The sequence below is a fragment of the Bufo bufo genome, chromosome 9, assembly GCF_905171765.1.
Source record: "Bufo bufo chromosome 9, aBufBuf1.1, whole genome shotgun sequence".
NCBI classification, from domain to species: domain Eukaryota; kingdom Metazoa; phylum Chordata; class Amphibia; order Anura; family Bufonidae; genus Bufo; species Bufo bufo.
The window spans coordinates 86,712,760-86,721,126 of NC_053397.1; the positions used below are offsets into that span (position 1 = coordinate 86,712,760).

At 38.7% G+C, this 8,367-nt stretch overlaps 1 long non-coding RNA gene across 1 annotated transcript in view; it reads right to left on the bottom strand.

The window, feature by feature from the left end:
* The window catches only part of LOC120979738, a 65,539-nt gene extending 57,700 nt beyond the window's left edge, over positions 1 to 7,839 (bottom strand). Inside the window, exon 1 of the long non-coding RNA XR_005774374.1 lies at positions 7,749 to 7,839. This is a non-coding gene — a long non-coding RNA (uncharacterized LOC120979738). The remainder of the gene's footprint in view (positions 1 to 7,748) is intronic.
* Positions 7,840 to 8,367: the final 528 nt, after the last annotated feature.

Consider the following 8,367-nt stretch of genomic DNA (forward strand, 5'->3'; position numbering starts at 1 on the left):
TGGGAATCCTTTTTTCAGCCTTGGTATATATGGTATACAGATGACACACGGAGGGCAAAACACTGATACATGGACCAACAACGGACCTGTCACAGGCATCATCATGGATGAAACATCTTCTTGCCACAGATATCATCATGGGCATGTGAAAGAGGCCATATTTGGGGCTCTAAGCCAAGACAGGTGGGTTCATCTACATTCCAGTCCTCGTTCAGCTCTCTTAGGCTACTTTTACTGCCTTTAGTAGAACCTTGAGATTGAATTTTAAACCTCTTTTAGTGTCTACAGTGCACTTTCTTTCAGAAACATACACCATTTCATTCACCCTTTTTTTTTTGTAAAACAGACGGTGGCACTTTAAAGCAGCCATCTGTTAAAACAGCAGACGACAAGTTTTTGTGTTTGTTATGTGATGTGTCAAGTTACTTATAGCACCCTGCAAAAGTTCACAATATGTGCAAAGAACACTCCTATACCAGTCGTCCTTCATCACTTATGAAGATTCTGAAATCTTTGTTTCTCTTGCACCAGTGAAGCACAAAGTGAAAAAAAACAAGCTGCAGGGAATAAAAGAGCAAGTCTCCCCCCACACAGTCAGCGAGGAGCAGGGCTGCTGAGCCAGCAGAAAGACCTCATTTTAATCTTTTATGGCCCACTGCAAATAAACTTTAGCAGATTCATTTTATACCCGTAATACACCAAATGAACAAGCTCCCCATTATTCAGGCCTTTCACTTAGAATCCTAAAACATACTAATTTAACCCCTCCTATTTGTGAACTCCATAACTTTATGGCATTTATATATGTAGTGACCAGTTATTTTTCCTGCCCCAAATCTTTATGTCATCTCTCATAAACTAATACATTTTATTTCATAGTTTTACTTTAAATGTAGCTTTCCAAGATGCAGATGGGCAATGTCCTTTTCCCTGGACAGATTTCAATGTCAAATATTGTCACTAGGTAGGGATGCATTTTTAGTCAAATGGTCCAAAAAAGGATTAAAAAAACTAAGAAATTATAATGAAAAGTAACATCTTAATGGACAGTGTAATCTTCGAATGTCTTCTTTGATAATCCAACACTTGGGCCAGAAGAGCAAATACTTAGTAAAATAATATCCCCAAGTATCATGTGCCTTGGACCTTCACTTTTGTCAGTTGTTTCTATTAACTTGTGGCTGTACATATTTCTTGTCATCTTAAGATATTAAGGACGGTCCTTTTCAATTTGAGTATATTTAAAACGGAAGTTGAAAGTTAAGCTGGCCTCACACTCTTCTTAGAAGATGAGACCAGACGTTGTGATGCTGTGTGAGTGTAAATGCTGGATCTGCTGTGGAATGGTCACTCTACGCCTGCTACACTTTCACTAGAGTTTACCTTTAATGTGAACTAGTTCTGATAATTATGTACGAATACACCAGATCATTAGAGTCTTTTTTTATTATTTTGCACAGCAAAGTTTAATTATAAAAATGGTACACCATTATGAGTTCTTTCCAATGGACAAAAATGGAAATACTTGTACTCCTGGAAATACTAATAGCCTTATTCTTGATGGTTTTTGTTGGAAAAGATAGATGGATGATCACATGATGTCCCACTGATGCCCTACTGCCAGGACACCCACCCATCAGCTGTAACCTGGTACTAAACTTGGCAATAATTGTCCAATTCCCCAGCAGCCCCACCTCAGGCAAAATTACACAGAAATACATGCTATGACCTCAAGAGTGATAACCGTTCTTTGTACCCACACTCCATTCTAAGAGAGAGGGGTCCTGAACAAAAGACCCCACTCTTTGAACTCGGAATTCCCTAATTGAGTATCTGAAAATGGGGCTTGTAAACCAGACTTCTTTAAGATACAGCTGTGTGACAACATTGAGTGCCTATAGACACTATGACTGCATTTCAACCTCGGACAACATGCCTTTTGTCTGAGATGTCTACACATTTTGAATGAAGGTTTACTTGTCTGCTTTGTGTCAGTCATAGGTAAACTTGACACGTGAACCTGAAAGAAAAACAGACCTGTCAGTTAAGTTACCTCCCTGTGTTTATGTGCACAGAATGGGATATCATGCCTTTGTGGAAACACTTATAGAAGAAATTTTATACATCAGTGTCAGTATCAGTGTCGTAAAAGTTGCACATTCTTACCCCTGTGATCTCAGCAATGATCATTATAACAAAGGAACTAAACTGCTACGAAACACTGACAACATGACTAAGCTATTTCCAGAAAGTTCTGTCTAATATTCAGATCTTAATACTTCTCAGTGACGTTCTCTGGATATCTGTGGTAGGTTACTAGGAGAATAATTATCTTTTCTAATGTCTCATCTGTCCAATAATATGTTGGCCAAATATATGTTTTGCTACATTCAATACTATTCGTGGTATTCTTCAAGATCTTCACTAACATCGAAATTCAAAGCTCTCCATTCTTCTTCTGTTACTTAGGTTGAAAGAAGGCACTGGTTCATCAAGTTCAACCTAGCTCCAGCAGAAGGTAAAACAAACCCACTGGCCACCTGCAGCTAATTTTGCATGAGGGAGCAAAACAATTCCTTGTTGATCTCACACAGTAGTTGGAAAATTTCACGAGATCATAAGTGAACATCATTCATTGATTATATTTTATATTTTTATGAGAGCTATTAATGTCATTAGCCATGAGATAAATGTCAAAGTATGGTAGGGCATTCCAACTGTACTACACTGGTCATATATGTAATTTATATAGCCTGTTTGGCCAGCAGCCTTCCCTCTCAACCTGCCTTACATACATGCCTGCTCAACTTGGCCTAGCATGTATGTGTTTTGATTGGTGATAAGAGAAAAGCCACCGCCAGACACCTCTGATTGCATTTTATCTCCCATGAGAACAAGAGAATGGGGCTTGTTGAATTTGTCTTTCCCTGACATTGGGGGAAAATAAGGAAACCTTCATGATGACTGGCTAGTCCAGACAAAATTGGAAGGTCCAAGAACATTATTTGAATGTGTATGACCTGCTTAACTAAAAAAAACACCTTTACTATTTTAATGTTTGAATCACCTTTCCTTCTTATTTGTCCACTTCTTCACATCCATATTGATAATAGATCAGAAAATACCACAGTCTGGACACTTCTGATGTTTGAACTGACGGAAACACTATTAAATATGATTGCTTGTGTTATTCACCGGAGCGATTGCCAAAGCAAACATGGTGTATGGCGTCAACGTCCTTAACCTCACCCCATTTCAGTCATCAAAATCATACAAAGTCATGAACTCACAAAACGCTCAGGCACTGGGTATTTCATTTTCATAAGTCACGTGCACGTCCATTTCTCCCAGTAGCAGCAGTCATTTCCAAAAATGAAAATGGCCATACCTTCCATACACACCATAAAATAAAGTAAATCATTTTACATTGCCATATCGAAACAAGTTGTATATAGAGACAGAGTAATGATTGCTTTCATTGCCTACATTCCGTATCATACCTCCGCTCACACAATCAAACAATGGCACAATAGGTTTCTTTATGGCTTCTCATATCTTAGCTGTTTTCTCTTCCAGAGTCCTCCCCATGTCTGCTTTTATACTAAATTCTACCTAGCAGGCATAGGGTAATGAGATCACAGCAGTAAGAAAAGTCATCTGGCTCTATTTTGCCTTGTGATTCAATCTTCAATCAGTTATAATTTTCAGAGGAACTGCACAACTCTCTGGATTAAATCATTCGATAAAGGAGGAACTTGCTGAAGCCAGGGGATGAAAGGACTACATATTTAAATGGATCCCCTAAAGGCTTTCACGCCAGCATCTGGTAGCACATTATTTATGTTGATGCTGATGTTAACTGTAGTGTATGAAATATTTAATACCCATTACACCCAGTGCTTTCATCTGTAGTTCAGTACATGCTTGTCTGACAAAGGATGGACACACTGCTGACAGTGATCAGGACAGGTAAGAAGGGTGAAGACAATGAAACTTTACATCTGGATCTCAGATATACCAGGTTTTATTTTTTTGTCAATTCAATGCACCCTGTATGTGCAAGATTATGTAGACAAAAAAAATTATATCATTTCTATACATTTTGAAAAAGAAACATTTGAATCAGCCATTATAACTATAGGATGCAAATAGATGTATGACTACATACGTACCCAGACACAAATATAGACATACAGATACACATGATATACACATACATGCACTCCCAACTTTTTGGATATTCAAAGAGGGACACTTGTGGTTCGTTGTGTGAAAGGTCCATTTTCCCTGCATAGCTATAGACTTCAATTGTTTTCTCTTGTGCAAAAATTATCTGAATATAGAAATTTCAAAAATTCTAATTGCATCAAATAATGAAATAATATACAAGGAGGGCTCTAATATGCACATGGGAACCAGCCAAACACTTTCTGGATCGATATTGTAAATGCAATAATACAAATCTATACTATACTGATCAAAAATAGGGACAGGGGGACTTGGGTCAAAAAGAGGCACTGTCCCTCCAAAAGAGGGACACTTGGAAGGTCTGATTAAAATAGTGACATACACACAGACATACATATACTGTAAAGACACAAACATACATATACAATACAATCCTTTCAATATAAACGATGGAAGGCATAGAAGACACATGGCTTTCTACAATAATCTGTCCAAGGAATTCCTCCATTGGTTCTCCACAATGCTGCCAATCACTAAATACCGTTTGTATTAGCAACCACACTACCTTTGGATCTCTCGCCACACACCTGATGAAGTGGGTGTGAAATCCAGGTTGGGCATTCTTGAGATTCGACTTTGTATTATTATTCACGTATTGTAACTATTATTCTGAAAGTAAAACGAAGTCTTGCGTGGTTTAGCTGCCGCCAAGTACAGTTCGCTATTGTGCTCTTGTTTCTTTTTCCTGGATCAGAATCTACAGAGATATCCAAGATAGTGTGGTTGCTAATAGAAACGGTGCGCGGTGATTGGCAGGACTGAGGAGAACCAAAGGAGGAATTCCTCAGACAGATTATTGGAGGAAGCCGTGTCTTCTATTTCTTCTATCGATTATATTAAAAGGAGCAGCGAGGATCCAATTGTATAAGATTGACTGTAAAGGGGACCGACTTTACCAGATCACAGAAGAAAGATCCCTGACATACACAGGCACACACGCATTGATACACAGACATACATACTGACATACACAGACACACATATACACATACATCTACAGACACACATGCATTGGCACACATACTGACATACACACACACACACACAGATATACACATACATCTACAGACACACATATACAATTAACCACGCAATAGCAAACACAGAGGTACAAAGATATATACAACAATACTAAACACATATGGACATACATGGACACACGCTGTACGCTTGCCTACTTATAAGAATTAGTAATCATAAAGGAACTAGTAGTATAAGGCCTCATGCACACAAATGTATTTTGTTTCCATGTCCATTCTGTTTTTTTTTGTGGACCGTATGCGGAACCATTCATTTCAATGGATCCGCCCAAAAAAAAAAAGGGAGTTACTCTGTGTGCATTCCGTTTCCGTATGTCCGATCCACAAAAAAATAGAACATGTCTTATTCTTGTCCGCCTTACGAACACGGATAGGACTGTTCTATTAGGAGCCAGCCGTTCCGTTCCGCACACGAACATACGGAATGCACACGAACATCATCAGTATTTCTTGCGGCTCCGTTTTTAGCGGACCGCAAAATACATATGGTTGTGTGCATGAGCCCTTAGAGAAATAGGCATACAGACACTTGGTGCAATAAAGATGAGATCTTCAAATGTGATTATTACATGTCTGACAAAAAAAAAAAAAGGTCAGAATTGTCCAGGGCAATAAAGAAAAAAGGGAAAGAGGAGAAAATCCATTCAACTTTACCCAAGTGAAAAGACCAGACGAAGGGACTAGTTTATTTGGGACATATTAAGAGAAGACCAAGTTTCCGTAGAAAATGCAGTTACGGTATGTCCGCGAGAGTTAACGAGGACAACCAACAATGACGGAAATCATGGATGAAAATTTAGAATCCTAAATGCTTAAAAGGAGTCAGGGTTTTCTAGAGGAGCATTATTAATATGTTCACCGGGAGTCAAATCAATTTGGTGGGATATATACAAATATACATACAGCACACATACACCATATATACCACCAAATATATTTGCGTATATATATATACCTGAACCATACAAATGTAATATTGCCCGTACTTATATATTCTAGTGTTATAGAAAGCACACATTATCCAATGTGAAATCCAATTTTCAAAGCCACTAGTAGAGAAGGATTCCCAGGCAGGAGCACTGTCTGCTTTATGGTTAAACATTAAGTCTGGGTGCATGGCTACATTCCAGACAGTCTGAACCTCTACGGATCACTCTGTCGGCATTCAGGTGTCTCCAACCTAGTGGGTGATGGAAGGGGGTGGGGGGAAGGCAGACGGGAACACTAAACAGACAAAGAAAAGAGGAGGGAGCTGTAATATATGGATTAAGTACTCCTCTTTTTCAAGTGAGTTCTATTGCAATGATGTCCCTCACTAGGCATAGGATTATTTATTTGTTATATAGGCACCCGTATCATATGCGTCATACACACCTATAATGTCCAGCATAACTCTTTCCCAATTTTTATGTATTCTCTCCTATAATATCTCTCTTCTGCTGATCTTACAATTGCCATCATTGCTCAATGCAACCACACCCTACATTACATCATGTTCTCAATAGATCTGCTTGAAGCCCTTCTAAGGTATAAAACAACATTTTACAGTCAGTGTAACAGTCGTAATACCGCATTACCATCAGCCACAGTAAGTGCGTTAAGTTGGCGCGAGGAATATTTTTGCACTGATTTCTGACATGATCTGTGATTGTAAAATCCCATACAACATAATACTTCCATATGAAAGAAGATATGAGTAAACTGCTACTCATCGCAGGCAACCACAACCAGGAACACCAAACAATTAACTCCTCAACTCCCAGGAGCCATCAATTCTCAACTGAACCTGTCACAGAAATTGTGTTGATATGAGACAGTTTATAGATTATTTGCTAGACTGAGATGAAAGACCCATTACCACATCATAGGATATGTGCCTACAGCATATAGTATGTGTCCTAATTGTTTTTTCATTGCAAAGTCATAGCTATATAGTCACTAAACAAGAAATAGGAAACTCATTGTCGCAGCGCTATATCCACAACATATACCACAATCTCCATAGACCCTCCTGTACGTTAGAGTTGTTGACTGCTCACAGTTGTGCAATTTTATCGTGCAAAAATACAAATCTAAAAAAGTGCAACCTACAGAGGCATGGTGTTCTTGAGAAATACTATAAGTATAGTGTATCAGTTGAACATCCATGAATGGAGCATATTAACTCCATTGCTGCCAGGACATGCCGGTGAAATTCAGATGCTTTAGGTACTGTAGGAACACAACAAAATTATAGTCTAAACCCAATGGTGACCTGATCAATTTCTGTATTACAGGTTCACAATGTTTCATTGATATTGTCCCCTGAAATGTTCCTGACGTTAGTACGTTGGCTGAGCACTGCACTGATTTTGTAGTTCCATTCTCAAAAAAAAAAACAGCTACAGCTAAAAAACAAAGGTCTTTACAATGAATAATGGATATAGAAGTACGGTTTGTATTTAAAGGTGTTGTACTTACAGTTCCTTCTGTCCATACGGGATCACACAGGCATTCCGGCATTTAAGAAAAGACCAGGGTCTACTGGAGACTGAGATTGTGCATCTCTGAGAACTGCAGACCTTACATGAACTGGAGATTTTTTTTTTCTGTCTTCTGAAAAGGCAGCAGCAGGAGAGGAGGGGTGGATGTTAGCACATGACACACACCAGGCCTGAACATTGGCTGGAGGTACAGACATGAAGCCAGCAGGATTGGCCAAATTAAAAAGTCTGTGCCTCAGGGGATCCTCCTAGTAAAGATTTTTTTTTTCTATGTGTTGAAGAATGACTGGAGGAATTTTCTCATTGTAGAAGTTCCACTTGGCTTACAAAATCACAACAGTTTAATGTCTGGAGATAAAGATTGCTTCTAATTTGACCGCATCACTAATGGTAGTTCTTATTTAAAAGAAAAGGGCTAATGATACATTTCCAGCTTTTTCCCCCCCACCCGCCTGCCATGCACAGAAGAGCTAGCAATATGGTTGTAAGCAGTACAACTATATAGTAGTCTGCCTGCACCATAAACCTGCTTCCCTTGCTAATAAACTTGTCACAACAGTTGTCTGCTGGGAGATTTACAGCACAGGAAACAATAA